This window comes from Notothenia coriiceps, unplaced genomic scaffold (genome assembly GCF_000735185.1).
Source record: "Notothenia coriiceps isolate Sejong01 unplaced genomic scaffold, NC01 NC01_scaffold00036395, whole genome shotgun sequence".
In the NCBI taxonomy this organism is placed as follows: domain Eukaryota; kingdom Metazoa; phylum Chordata; class Actinopteri; order Perciformes; family Nototheniidae; genus Notothenia; species Notothenia coriiceps.
Genome location: NW_011369096.1, coordinates 539,136 through 554,864, shown reverse-complemented (window position 1 = coordinate 554,864; position 15,729 = coordinate 539,136). Strand labels below are relative to the sequence as shown.

The 15,729-nt window shown below is 43.3% G+C and overlaps 1 long non-coding RNA gene across 1 annotated transcript in view; it reads left to right on the top strand.

The window, feature by feature from the left end:
* Window positions 1–11,743, top strand: part of LOC104963611 (uncharacterized) — a 16,643-nt gene extending 4,900 nt beyond the window's left edge. The window contains exons 2-3 of the long non-coding RNA XR_800337.1: window positions 10,918–10,921; window positions 11,732–11,743. This is a non-coding gene — a long non-coding RNA (uncharacterized lncRNA). The remainder of the gene's footprint in view (window positions 1–10,917; window positions 10,922–11,731) is intronic.
* The last annotated feature ends 3,986 nt before the right edge of the window (window positions 11,744–15,729 follow it).

Sequence of the window (15,729 nt, the reverse complement as noted above, 5' to 3'; positions counted from 1 at the left end):
GTGATATCTTAGAACAACGGTATGTGGAATTTAGAAGGTCACATGTCATGCTTTTCCGGTTATTACCCGTCCCCTTGTGTGTTATGAAGGTTTTTCTGCATGTAAACGGTGTGCAGAGTCAAAACCCTCAAAGTACACCCTGTAGCGAGTAAAACTAAAACAGAAAATACCTCCCCAAAACGCCTCGTTGGTGAAACGTCATCATGACGTCATCATCCATTTGATTCTTCCGGGTACGTCCTTACGAAAGCACGTACCCGGAACTAAATGGGCCAATCCGTGGAGCCGTTACGTTAAGCCCCCGCTGATTGGTCCAAATTGACCAATCCACACACACACACACACACAGTGCATGCAGCCCTGCTGATTTCTGCTCCCTGGCTGCAGGCTGATAACAGACAGTTGGGATCGCGCGAAATTCTCTCTGCAGACCCATTCTCACAGCGCTTATCAACCTATAAAGCTTTTTCTTACTCAATATCAAGCCACACTTATTGTTTTTATTTCGGCTGTGACTGTGTGTGTGTTCAGGTTGAGTTTGGCCGTGTTTTGCTGTGTATCGCTAAACAAGGAAATCACGGAGGGGGGGGAGCTGCAGCGAGCCGTTTAGTGGAGAAAGTGAATACTGCTGAATACACATACTTTACAGAGACGCTGTATGCGAAACCAATGTGAGTTTGGAAAATTGCACAGTATTTTTCTATTTTAGTATACCTCAACAATGGAATTAGGATCAGTGGAAATGGCCATGACATGTGACCTTTAACATGGTTATAAAGCATAAAACATTTCACCTAGTGCTGCGCAACAGTGTGGATCATTTATCAATGGCCTTGCGCTTTAAGAAGATTATTGTTGGATTGGATCTTTTCATGGCATGTGATGGCATTAAGAAATATAAACAGTAAAATATCACCATATTTCAAGAGGGATATTAAGGATTTACTGTTGTCTATTTGGAAATAAACCTTTCAACTGGCCATTCATCTCCAAGATTGATTGGGTACCCCATTCCCAAAAAAAGGAGACAACTGTCCAGCACTGAAAAAATGTTCTCTGTTGGCAGAAAAAACATATGGAGATACAAATGTCCAGTCGGCCCTAAGAAGACTGAACTCATACAGACACTTGCATGAGACAATTGTCTTCTTTTTGTCAGCAAAGAGGATCCCATGATCTCGTGGTAACGAGACAATACATAAGAATAAGTGGATTATTTGTAATGCTTGGCTGAAACAAACATTTGTGGGCGCCTTTCATCACAAAATGTGCCAAAGCCAGGATTCTTTCACTCTGATGTTTCTAGCATGCATTGCATCAGCGTTCCTCAAGATGCTTTCTCCAATGGAAGAGTGATGCCCCTGGAGAATTAAGTTACTATGGATCCATACAAGTGTGTGTCCTTCAAAATGTCTTTGTGTCCCTGCCCCCCCCTCACTGGTGTTGCTCAGACAGCAAGTCTCCAGCCCTGCTTATCTTGCCGTCCTTTACAGCAGACCCCCGCTGAGACAGAGAACCAGAGTTTATAACGCTCTCCAATAATCCGCAACCCCAGAGGAACTTAGATTCATACTGTGTGGCCTAAAAAACGATTAACGTCCCTTTTGAAATCAAAACTCTACAATGACGTGGCCTGAATTTACTGTTGCAAACGTTATTAAAGACAGAAGATATTAACAGTATCACAGTGATAGTGATGAGGATTCTTATTATGTTTTCTTTGTTCTGAGTATTCATACAGTAAATGTTCATTCAACTGAATTAGGGCTGTCAGTCGATTAAAATATTTAATCGCGATTAATCGCACATTTTTTATCTGTTCTAAATTGTACCTTAGGAGGAATATTTTTCAAGTTTTGAATACACTTATCAACATATGAGTGGACAAATATGCTTTATGCAAATGTATGTTTATTATCATTGGAACAATGAAAAATATTCTCCTGAATATTCTCAATACAACAACCTGGAACCTCTCTCTCTCTCTCTCTCTTACACTCTCTCCTAGCCCTGTCTACTTCTTTGCACTGAGCCAGTTGCTCAAACAGACAAGCCTGTTTACAGTTGTCGGTGAAATGCCGCTCCTCTGTCTTCATCTTCAGTCAAAGCATGAGACTGAAGTTCCCACCTAGGGTCAAAATAATGTGCTGTGATGTGCAGTCGACACGTTGGATGCGATCCAAATGGTCTAACGCAGCCCCTCGTCCTCCACAATGTTAAGCTGTAGCCACCCATTTAGCTATCGCTGTTGTTGTCCAGGCGTCTCCCCGGCAGACTTTCAAGCGTGGTCTGGGGCTGTCAGCAGGGGCGGACTGGCTGTCTGTAGAATCTGGAGAACCACAGAACGGCCGGTCGTCAAGTACCGTTGACGGCCGGCTCGGTTCGCTGACGGCCGGCACCGCCCTTAGTATATTATGTTTTTAAACGACCACATCGAAGTTGCGTCGACAGAGGTCCGCCGTTTCCACGCAGCGAGGTTTCCCCCCCGTTGACAGTTCACTAGCACCCCCCCCCTCTCCCACCATCCAAATAACAACACCAACGTCAAGCCTTTGGGCTCTGAAACTACGGGGCGTTAATCGCACGTTAAAATAATTAGTGCCGTTAACTTGACAGCCCTAAACTGAATACAACTGAGTAAAAGGATAGTCGTTTTTAAGTAAAACTGGTTTGCTGTTGTTGCCAGATCATGACGCGGACAAACTTGAAGGTAGGACCTCGTCTCACATTCATCTATTTACACTCACCCACCGATGGCCAATTACTCCGCCAACGGGAGCAATTTAGGATTTAGTGTCTTGCTCAAGGACACTTGCCATGTGACAAGTAGGAGAAGGTCGGTATCAAACCCCCAAGCCTACGATTAATCATGACACACTCAGCCAGAGCGGCAGACCCACTGGCTTTTCCTAAATTATCCAACCATTATTTTGAAATGCATCTAAAATGCTTTAGTCTTTATTTTGGTCAGCTTAACGGGACTTTAAATTATCTCAAACATAATTTAAATAAAACCTATGCATAAAGCAAAAACAGTATAACATAATTTAAACTTTGACACAGATCAATTTTTGTCACACCATCAGACGTTGCTCTCCAATGGTTGACTTGGTTTGTTTGCTTGCTCATGTGCTTTCAAAGCACACATCTGTGACATATATTAGCGCTGTGAACATAATTGAAATGTGCCCAAGGGCCAAGGCATCATGTTCTGAAATCAGAAACGACCCCAAAGACGAGAGTCTGCCCGGGGGTCCTGGTAGAGGAGGCTGGTCTTGCGGGGTGAGAGGCAGGTGATTTATAGAAAGGTGAAGGAACATGAGGAGCGAAGTGGTGGGGGAGAAAGGGGTCTGACATTTATCCACATGGGAATGTTGAAGGAGGGGGGGGCTTCAAATCAAGTAATCATAGGTTACCTCCACTGCTACCTTGGAGGTGCAATTCCATCCCCTCAGCAGAGACATACAAAGCACAGAGGGGGTATCAGGTGGCCTGGTCTGCCTTCCCCTGGTGAAAGCAAAAGCCTGGCTGACACCAACCCAACCAGCAAGAACAGAAGAGGGCACACACACATGCATTCAGGATAGAAAAATCACATACATTCAGCACCTCTGGTCTCAGATCCATTAAAAGGAACTTTTACCCTGTTCCTACCCCTGAAGCCCCTGAATAACTTCAGAAAGTCACCAGAGTGGAAGGTGAAGGTGCAAAAATGCCAAAACAATCAAACCCTGCCAAGAGTACATACAAAGGAGTCCCGTTTCATAGACCTTGAGCTACGACGCCATCCTCAAAAACAACCGTTCTCTGTCCGAGAAAAGTATTGTCGCCCGCAGAGTGGAATCTGTACCAAAAACAACTTGTGGCGAGCAATAAATCTGTCCGTAGGCTGATTTTTTCTGTAATATCAACATTGCAACACTATTAATACCAACACAAGTGCTCTGAGGACACTTAATCAAATGTGGTGTTGGAGCTATTCTGCAAGACGAATACATAATTTAACATTCAAGTGCTCACTGTGTACGCAAAACCACGCCTGCAGGTTCTGTGAAAAGGCCACGAATGAGAGCGTGAGTGTGTGTTAGACCAGGATGAGGAGGGTAATGTCAGGTGACTAATCAATCCGATGAGGGGATACAGGCTGCAGGGAAGGGCACAAAGGCCGCCAGCAACTTGCCCCACAGAGCAAGGAAGGAGAGCAAACACAAAGCGATCACATTTGTTCTTAGAGTAAAGCGTAATTGACTGATAAATCCGTTATGCTTTACTGTAAGAACAAATGTTGTGATGCCTTTAGCGGATCAATACCAAAAGGTTCAGATTAAATCTATGAGTCCAATCAATAGTTGAATGGTAAATGAGGAGGGTCACAGGAGTAGGTGAAGGGTTGTCCTGTGTCCCAGACGACATCATTAAACCATATAAAACAGTCCCCAACACGTAATTAAACCCACTCAGCCTATTACTGCAAGGCCACTAGACCAAGCTGAGAAGGCAGCTTGACCTCGGACACATGTTAGGGACTCTCTCTCACCCTCACACACAAAGTAATAAATCGTAGCCCGGAGTCATCCAATATCTGCTGGGACTGGCGGCTGGTCTTTATAATGCCATTCACAGTATTCAGCTTAGAAATTATAGCCTTTACCACTTAATGTATAGTTCCATGAGCCAACAAAGTACATCTTATAAAACAAGAGTCAAGAAAACAAACTGCTGATATATCAGGGTTACAGTGATTTATCACGTCGCCAATATTTGTGGCCAATATGATAAACATTTTAATTCTGGACCCACTGGAATTGTGTTTTTGCTTTGAACATATGTGTCTATATTGGTTTTTCTGTGACTTGGAGTTTCCCAACCACTGGATCGCTGTGGTATGAGGTCCCATATTTAAGAACTACTAGCTACTAAAATAATGACATTAGTGCAAGACTGACTGTCACATGAGGGTTAGGCCTAAACGCTATTTCAGTGGATTTTCCAATCTGACAAACATAAAACCCAGAGGAAAAACTTTCTGGCATGATAATAATCAAATATAAAAGACATCGAACACAAAATTAACACCATTTACCAGGCACTGGCCTTACAAAAACATTGTCATTCCAGCTACTTGGTGTGCGCCACAATGGAAAATGCCAGAAGCAGCAGCTCAGAATCATGCACAAAAGACGACGACGGTTTAGGACATGATACAGGCCCGCCAGACTTAATTGCTTTATGACAGAACAAGTCCATTATCAAACGAGCATGGCATCCCCGCCCCAGATAAAGAGGGGAGGCGGGGGAAAAGGTTGATAACTATATCTGAAAGGGCCAACTATAATAGGATGTGGATCATTCAGGGGGGCTTTTGTTTTCAATTGGATATTGACTCTTATCTTGCTGACATTTTGGAGACAGTCTCCTGGTGACATTTAGGAGGTATCACAATTACAGCAGCCTCCTTTTGAGTTCCAACCAGCCAATTACAGATACAAATGTTGCTATCCTGTCTTTTAATCTCTTCATGTCATGTCAGAGGGCACAGCACCTGTGCGTGTGTGACTGTGTGTGTTTGTGCATGATGCTCAACCTGCTGCGTGTGTCTGTGTGTGTGTGTTTAGAAATAGCTTACGTAGGGTCTTTGCATTCCAGCGGCTGTTCTAACATGTTGTAAATACAAGGTGTTAGAGAAAACATAGGAAGGGGGTGGTGGAAATCTCTCAGACCCATTACAAGTGCCGTTGGGGGCAGGATGTAGGTTATCATAGATAAACAACTCAGTTCACCTGCAAATCACAGTAGACACCAGCGTGCCTGTTGTTCTTTTTTAAAACTGATAGGCTGCAACCACCAAAATATTAGTGTCTGATAGCAAGGACACTTTTGTGTCAATGGATGTTTTGCATAGTAGAAAAGTAACAAATTAGGTTTTAAGTTAGTGCACATAACTTTCTACCCGATTATAACCAGGGCAAAGGCACAAAATCAAACTTTTGAGCATTTCAAGGCATTCTTTTTCAAGGCATCTACATCTTAAAATTCTTACTGAATTTTGATGTGGGGTTTTATTCGCTTTATTCATCAACCAGGACTGAAGGCAATCTGCCTTGAGGTGGAAGTCTGACAGCACATAATGCATGACCATACACCACTCATACTCTACCTCACTTGCATGTAACAAAACCGTTCTAAAACCTTCAAAACCCCTATTTATTCCGAATGTAACGCCATACAACATGTATTACACATACACTTCCAATATAGCTGGCATGCAGGACAAGTAGGGTAAAGAGTGCAAAACATAAGTAAAAAAGTGAAATTATAAAAGTTATACCAATAACAACAATAACGGGCCATTGCCTCCCCACTTGCACAAGCATGTTGTCAAACAAGATAACAACAACAAAAAATTAAAAGGATGAACGCACACACATTTTCCACTACAGTTTCTATTTTAACCACCTAAATTGCATTCTCTATTAAGGGGGAACTTTGCCGCTAGGTTTTTATGTCTGCATCTGCAATTCAAAGCAATGCATACAGCTGATAAGGACAAAAATAAAACAAAAACACTCTTTGAACCGGCCGAGCAAAATACCGTTCACGTTTTCCAAAACACCCTCACATGCAGTTTCAACTCCACTTTGCAGCGTTTTAAAACCAAAATGTTCTTACCTGGACTCTGGCTCAGAAGCAAAGTTATCAGGGAGCCCCACAGCACCGCGGCCAGCTGCATCTTGTACCCCGCTTTTCTCTCGCTTCTCCGGGCTTCCCTTTCCTTTTTCCCTCTTCTTCTTCTTCTTCTTCTTCTCCTTCTTCTCACAGTTAAATATCAACGGGCTTCTGTTGCAAGTGGACGCTCCGGATTTCACGCTAACCTCATACCATGACTGACTTTTTAGCCCCCTTTCTCTCCCCGACCTCCTCCGCCTCCTTCCCTTGTGTGTGATAACGCAACAAAACCGGGATTAAAAAGTTAACTCTGAAGGGAACAGCCTGGCTATGGTCTCCAACATATTGTGCTCTAGTTCCTGACGCTGTAGCTACCAAAAGGAGCTGTGGGCTGTACCAAACGTAATATGGGGGGGAGCTAACTCTGTCTGACGCGGGTTATTTAGGCTAATTTATAAACAAATTAGCGCTAATAACATACATGTATCGCGTTCCGTGTTATAACATACAAAACAAATATTGAATATCCTAAATCTCTTAGTTTTATGGCATTTTATGTTCCTCGTCACACTACATACTTTCCTATCCCGCAATATATTGGCTCGCCCAAAATCTCTGCTCTCGTTGTCATTTCTTAAATTACAATGTATTTTTAAAATAAACTGGTGGTCAGCAAATCAAAGTATATTCATACAGTATCTGAATGAATCTGCATGAGTTATTTGTTTGCGCTTCTTCCACAAAATGTATTTTAATCCTCTAAAGCTGCTTTCTTTTAACACAATGTGGGTCAAAAAGAGGAATAGAGGGGGAGAATGCTTCTCTGTAGCCACTTCAGTCAGTGGAGGCAATTGACAGTGGTTTTTAGTGAGGGTGTAATGGGCATAGGATGTCATTACAAAGCCATTATTCGGTACCACATATTTACAAAAAGTTACTGGAGGGATATTAAGTTGTATATTCAAATGTAATTAGGTCCTAAATGATCACTGTGGGCACATCATTTATGTATTGCAAAATGTTCCAAAAGGGATAATTAGAGTTATCGTTTAGACAAAAAAATCACTATAACAGCATTAATCACTATAACAGGCACATTGCAAAATCCTTTAGGTATATAAAAGTGCTTCCATCAGACATAGAAAACAACCTTTAAGTACAATGAAGTCACTTTATGTTCCGTTATTAAGAATGGAGACACACTGCAGCTTCTCATATAAACATAATGTTGACCAGGAATAGTACCACAACAGATACTATACACTGTATGTATAAAGTTGGAAATAAGGTGTTGTAAATGTATTCTAAGTATGCTGGTATCAGGGTATGAGAGACCTACAAAGTGCATTAGATCCCACAAAGTAATATTTGAAACATTTCAATGCTCATCAAAGCATGTTTTTATCAGTTTCATATAGGCACTAATAAACCCATAGATCATAAATAATGAACATAAACTAAATACTATAGCAACAGCAGCACCAGTACAGTGTACCAAATTATGTCCTGTTAAGATAAAATCTAAACAAATGTATGAGTCCATCCCAAAAATGTGTATTTAAATGTATCATTGATTCAGATTTAGAGAACATAATTTTTTCTACCTCAAAAGTGTTTCAGTGTTTTTTTGTATAAAGAAAATCTCGATAAATGTGATATATTCAATTCTAAATTGAGCCACCTTCAAACTTGGCCCCAAATTGGATACATAACAGATTTGTGGCAATGCTGAATCAGCACCAGTGACATTTGTGTGACTTTTGTGTCAGTTCAACCTGATATTCATTAAGTTCCTGCATGCCTGATTGTAAAGAGGGTTGTTGGCGGGCGTAACAAGAACAGGACAACTGGCTGGGATGGCAGAGTTTGAGTGTATTGAGATGATGGGTTGTTTTGGGGTAAAGCTTCAGTATGGGTGCAATGGAGAATGTGACTTCAATGTCTATGCAAAGATCGAAGTTTAAAGGCTATACTATCCAAGTAAGCTTGCAGTGGTGCTGGTCAGGTAAAGAGCATGACATCATGGTAAGCCACGCAGGTGAATAACAACAAAATCTGATTTCACTAACCACATTTGGTCTACAAAGTCAATGTTATAATTCTACAATGCTAATAAATATTGATTTGTTGTTGTCTTTGCTGCTAATATGCAACATTGTTAGCAATAGTCATTGTTGTAGGCTGGGCTGCTGTTCAGTATTTTGTATGGCATACATTTGAAGGTTTGCTGTGAGTTTTGCATGACAAAAAGATGATTTATCATGGGATTGTTATAGTGAAATAATATCTATGTGTGGTATAATTTCAAGCGTACCATCTAATTTTCTGTCTTTATAAAATAACCAAATCACAAGTATGTGCACTGATCCACTGTAGACATATATTTAGGTCTCTCCTTTTACCCCTGAAAGGAGGCTTAAAACCGCACTTTCTAATTATAAGGAAGCTTCAGTTGTGAGCTCTCTCGTCCCTAAACAGTACATCATCATTCTGCACATGCTTCCCCTCCACTCTCCTGTGGAGCATCCATCAGAGTATTACATTTCATCCCAATAAAAGTGTTCTTCTTGTCACTTATTAATGATTTGATAAAAACCTTTTGAAAAAAGAATGCTCTGGACAAAGAACTGTAGCAGTCTTAGGAGAAATCAAAAAGAGCTAAACAATTTTCAGATGTATTATATATATTTTTGATTCAGCATATACCTTTAGATTAAAGGAATCACATAATATGACGGATGGCCGGTACAATAAGACAATTTAATGTTTTTTTAGGGAACACTGTAAGGCAATCATTGACAAAGTGTCACGATCTGTCTGTGTTGTGTTTTTTCTTGTCTAGATCTGAGGTTACCTACTATAACCCCAGCTTCTATGAGTAAATGGCGCAGCCCTCTAAGGCTATCGCTATTAGGTAATCCCCCTGCGCCCCCGCGCAGCACTGAAACACTTGTAGTCCACGCCCACCCGCAAGGTGGGCCCCACCCTCGGGCCTCCTTCCGGTATAAATAGGAAGGAGGCCCGGCAATCTGCTCCCTCTTTTCTTCAGCAACCGTCAGCAGTACTGAAGCACAGGAAAGGAATTAGAGTCATGAGCAACAATTGTGTCCGTGATTGTCCCTCATGTAAAACGGGGTACATCATGAGCTATGACCTACACGCGATATGCGAATCCTGTCTGGGGCCAGAGCACGCGTACGCGGCTCTCAGCCAGCAGGTCGCGTGTTCGCATTGTGCCCGTCTCCCATCAGCCGACAGGCAGCGAAGAGCGGACGCTCTAGCTGCCGCGGCTGAGGAGGACGACTGGCCCGTCCAGGAGCACAGGGACGACAGCCTGTTTCTGGAGCCGAGTGGTGGGCAGGAGTCGGACGACTCNGCCAGAGACGAATTTACACTACCCAGGAATCCCCAGCTATGCGTTTACTTTCCGCGAACTTACCACACTGCGTTTTTATGTGTATCGATTTGTCTTTTACGAACGTTTTTTTTTCATATGGAACTGCAGTTGGAGGTCAACCAATCACAAGAGCTTGAGAACTTATCACGGGGTTTGTCAAAACAGAGCGCACATTGGTGTTACCTGTTCGGGTAACAGGTGTGAGGCTGGCAGTGGCTTCCTAATCAGGCGCAGAATTTCCTTCCAAAAACTGGGAAAACGGAACTGCCGGGCCCACCGGTCTGACACCACATCTCGGAGGAAAACCATTTGCAGCCTGAAAACGAGTTGAGATCAGAGCGCTTCTTGCTGTCTCTTTAGCGAGAGGGCCGATTTGGGCATGGGGATAAAATTGAGTTCATGTTTGGTAAATCTGTCACACAGTGGCAGATGGTTCGGTGTTACCTGCAGAGGCGGGCATCCAGTGACAAAATCCAAGCGAGATGTGCAGAACCATGTGGGCGGCTTTTGGAATACAAAGGTTGCAGTAGACCCATTAAGAAACTGGGGTAGAGGTCCTTATTTCCGAGCACAGCTAGTTGCAGGCCTGCCACATACTCTCGCAGTAACCTCGCTTCTCCATTTAGGCCACCAAAAACCCTTTGCTTACCACATGTACATCAGTTCTTTTGATACCTGTAATGGACATTGTTGAGTACAGGACCAGTGAATCACGTTCAGAGCGGACAGATTGGGGGAACAAAAAGAGACGGCTAGGGGGCCACCGCTGGGTTACGCAGTTTTCCCCTCTAATGCTTGTTCCTTAGCGCCTCAATTGGGCCATGTCCACCCCTCCTATCACCGAGTGGTAAAAGGTGCGTAGAATGGATTTGGTCTCCTTTGGAAAAGGAGCTTCTGGCCGAAAAAGCTTGGATAAACGCGTGCTGGATTTTGGTGTTTCTGTGAGCCAGGACCGGGTAGGAAGAGAAGTGAACGTAAACCTATGTGAAAATAAAGGTCATCTGCTGTCTGAAGTTTACTCTTAGCCTCGCGTATTACTCCAAATTTGTTGTGGTGCTGTCCACACAATAAAAAGGTTGTTTTGCGCCCCCTTCTAGCCAGTGTCCTCCACTTCATCCGAGCGTCCTACCTTCACGGCTTAATAACTTCTATTGCCCTACATCATCAGTTTCGTTTCCGCAGCCAGTGTCAACTTATGTGAAAGTAGGCAACGGATGGATCGGAGCTTATTGTCTTTCTTCTGCCCTCTGTGAGAGGACCGCCTCCGATGGCCCTCGTTGGAATGGCCATCCACCTCCACTGGCCGTGAGGACTCCGGGAATGCTTGTAAGTTATTGGAGCTTGTTTGCTGAACACCTTTTTTTAAAGCTTGGTCTGCCTGTGGGGTGAAGCAAAAGCTAAACAGAGGAAGGGTGGTAAGTACATGCATAGGCGCGGGCAATAGAACTAAAATTCCTAACAAACTTCCTGTAAGAAGTTTGCAAATTCAAGGAAAACTTGTTGGACTTTTTTCCTGGAAGGAGGGGTGTTGGGGCCAATCGCCAGCGCGCAGCGACTTCGAACTTAGCCAGATTTCCCATCATTGGATCTGGTAGACCAGGATGAAAACCCGAAATTAAGGTGGAAACTGACGTTGGAACTGCACCATTTTTCAGCCTTTACATAAAGTCATTCTGTTCCAACGACGTTCTAATACTTGGCAAACATTGCGGAACGTGTGAATTCCTCATCAACAGGAAAAAATCAAAATATTCATTCAGTAGGAAAACAAACAAAAATTTATTCAAAAACTCCCTCAACAACACTTTATGGAGCGCCGAAAAACGGCGCAAGGTGCCGTTTGTTACACAAAAAGGGCATTACCGGATTCATAATGTCGCTTGGGTGTTGAAAACCAGTCTTCCACTCGTTCGCCCGCTCTCGGTATTCCTTACCAGTGGTAAGCGTTACGCAGGTTTCAAGTTTGAAAAAACTCTAGCACCTTTAATGTTCAAACGCTTGAGGCCATAAAGCGGGAGAGGGGGTACCTGTTTTTGATGGTTAATGTCGGTTTAGGGGGCTGTAGCGCATACAGGTCTCAGGTATCCATCTTTTCTCTCGACGAAGGAAATAAACCAAGCTCCGGCGGAGATGGAACGTAGGAAGGATGAGGCCTTGTTTTTGAGAGAGCCGTTCTATGTAACTCCGCTCATAGATCTCTCGAGCAAGAGACAGAGAATACAGGTCTTCCCTTGGCGGCAAGGTGGGACCCAGGCAGGAGATTCGTATGGCGCAGTCATAGCGGTGCGATGAGAAGGAAGGAGTGGCGTCTTTAAGTCTTATTGAAACCACCTCCTTGGGAGATCTCGGTAGCCAGCTGGGCACGGGTTGAAAGGTCGGGGGAAGTCTGATCTTGGTTATTTTCAATCTCCAGTCAGTGTCTCATTAATGGGCTCTCTAACAGTTTCAGGCAGTTTGACCCCCTGAAACCACGAAGATTTGAGAACAGTCGCTTCCCCACCTCAAAAACTTTTTTAACCAGTCCGCCAATCAATGTGAGGGGTTATGTTTACACAACCAGGGGATATCCCACAATTACTGCATGTTGTGCAGAAATAAAAACAGATGAAAGTTAATGCTTCCTGTGTGTTTCATGCATCAATGGCTTATTTTAAGAGGAACTTGCACGCGTCAAGAGCGCTAGCCTCAGTGTCTGAGTCAATGCACGAGGCCAATTTTCAAACGTTTAGCTAACCCCAGTCCATTTAAATTAGTTCGTGGGTAGCCCCTGAATTCTCCAAGTTACTTTCAAACTATGCTGCTGCGTTATTATTTTACTAACCTCAACTTGGGTCATTTGGAACGAGAAGGAAAATCTGCGGTTGTGCAGTCGGCTCACCAGCACCCTTCCGTCTTTACTGGTGAGCACCGTCTTTTAACGGGGCAGGCTCCCAGGAAATGTCCCTACTTCCCACAGTAGAAACATAAACGCTCCCGGAGACGCCGCTGCTTTTCCTCGGGAGACAGCCTGGCCCTTCCGAGCTGCATGTGTTCCTCTTCTGTGGTCCACGAAGCAAGTTTCACAGTAGAGGAGCGATAGTGGGTACGAAATTCGGGTCGTCGTGGAGATCGTGCAGGAGGTGAGTTTCCTCGTTTAGCTAGCGGAGGTGACGCTTTCCTGGCTTTCTCCCTCCGTCGCTCTTGCAGCCGACCGTCTGTCCGTATAGCCAAGGCGATCATACTGTCCAAATCCGGCGGAAGATCAAGAGGAATAAGAAGATCCCGCACACAGTCACTGAGTCCGCTGAAAAACATGTCATATAGTGCGTCTTCATTCCATCCACTGTCCGTGGCCAAAGTGCGAAAATCATTGGCGTAGTCAGCCACACTCTGATTCTGCTGGGAGATCTGTGTCAGGGCTCTGGCAGCTTCTCTCCCCGGTGTGGTTCGGTCAAAGATTGTTCTTATAGTCTCAGTGAATAGTTGTAGTGATTTACTCACCGGAGACTTCCGTGCCCACTCCGCCGTAGCCCAGGCTTCCGCTCTTCCCGTGAGGTGAGACACAATGAACGCCACCTTGGCTAGATCACTGGGGAAAGCAGCAGGCTGGCAGGTAAAATGCAGGTCACACTGTGTTAGGAAAGGACTGCAATTACCAGACTCGTTCGAAAACTTTGCAGGAGGAGCAAGACGAATCATGGAAGTTGGCATGGCAAAAACAGCTGTAGGCTCTGGAGCTGGGGCAGCCACGTCGGAAGGAGCAGCGTGCACATTATCCAAATGTGTGAGTACATTCTGGAGCTGTTCAGCCAGGTGATTGATTTGCGTAGTAACTGCACCACGAAACTCACTCTGGCTGTTAGTCAGGGTCATTACTCCCTGGTTTATGTCCTTCATGTTCTCCTCCTGCTGCCGCGGACGTTGAGCCTGAGAACAAAGCGCTGCTCTCAGGGTTTGAGAGTCGGCTGAGTCCATTTGTTGGCCAGATCGTAATGTTACGACTGGAGCAGACAAAAACACATGATAGCATGCTAGCCCACAATCGGAACTACTTCCATGCGAGCCAAAAAGATCGATTCAAAAAAAGAATTTACTTGTGGTGATACACAAGGCTAACACAAACTCTCCAAATGACTTCACAAAAAACGCTAACTTTAGATTGACTTTTAGCACACAACTGGCGGACAAGTACCACAAGGTCGAAACGATCTGGCACTTGGGAACAGGGGAGAAAACACAGACTATAATACACACACAAGGGGACTCTACAAGGGTGCAAACAATAAGGGCGGGGGCAAGGTAATCATGTCAGTGAACATCGCATCTGGACAGGGTAGGAGGGGTCGAACTACCTGAAAATGAGAGGAAGGAGATTAATTTAAAGGTAAAAAGGAAATGACAGGAACAACAAAAAAGGGGGTTAGCCAGACGCAGACTTCACAATATAACGAAAAACAGGGAGAAATAGGTAGCTAACAAATCTACGGGAGGACACAACACACGGTGAGTTGTGCTAACTGAAACTACAAAACATGTTCGACATAACTGTGCTTCAGGGGCTGAAATACCTAGATCCGTGCCGCGAGCCGTCATGGCCCTCTAGCCCTCTGTGAGCGGCCTAGATATTCTAAAAAAAAAAAAAAAAAGAATACTTGAAAACATTAAAAATGTTAAATGTTTTATTAGATTTTACCTAAATAACTTGATTTATTTTATTCAAAATAAAATTTCCAAAGAAGGGGATAAATCCTTTGAGTCTTGCCCTGTTCAGTTTCTGCTCCGAATGGTGAAGGGTTAATTGCCCGTGTCTCTGCCGCAGTTTACTGTGAAGACGGCGAGAGCCTTGTTGGGTCCCTCTGTAGATTGACCAGAGGTCTCCCCGCAATCGCATTGGCGAAGTCACGCCTAAATCTACTTCCAGCTCCATGGGCCTTATTTTCGGAAAGATTATGCATTTGAAAGTCAATGAATTTTAGAGAAAAACTTATGTTCGGGTTCCCGTTTGAATTGTGCCGATGAATTACACATATGATGTTTGTCAATTCTTAAAAAATAATTTCCATGTGTTATTAGTCTAGTTTTGTGTAAAAACTGTTGAAATATAAGACTATGAAACATATTGCAACTAGAAAGAACTACAATCCCAGAGTCGCGGTAAGTGATGTCATAACTGTTTTCCTCCACTAAGAGATTAGCTAAGATGAGATAACTTTACAAGATGCCTGTGTGCTTAGTACCAGTTGTCCTGGTGATTTATATGGCACTAAGGTTTATCGCTTCAGGTAAACAATCATTGCCTCCAATTAAAGATGATTTTGAAGAGATCAAGTGTGAAAGGATTAACGGCATAATATGCTGTTGACGTGTATTTGTATTTAATAACAAACATATCATGGCTTTTATTTTTTTAATTGTTATTATTATTCAGTCAATTCTGTATTTTTTATATACATATTTGTAAGTAATCTCAGTCATTCAGTAAAAGGTCTTTCTTTTTTTGTTATACTAATATAATAATTTTTAAATTTGAAAGAAAATTGCTTTTAATGTTGTTTACATTTTGCGGGGCAGAACGTATGGTTGGCAATTCACCCTAAAAAACAATTATAATATAGATAATCATTAGGAAACATGACACATAAATCAAATCGAAATGTATTCAATCGCCCCAAATCAGCAGGAAATGC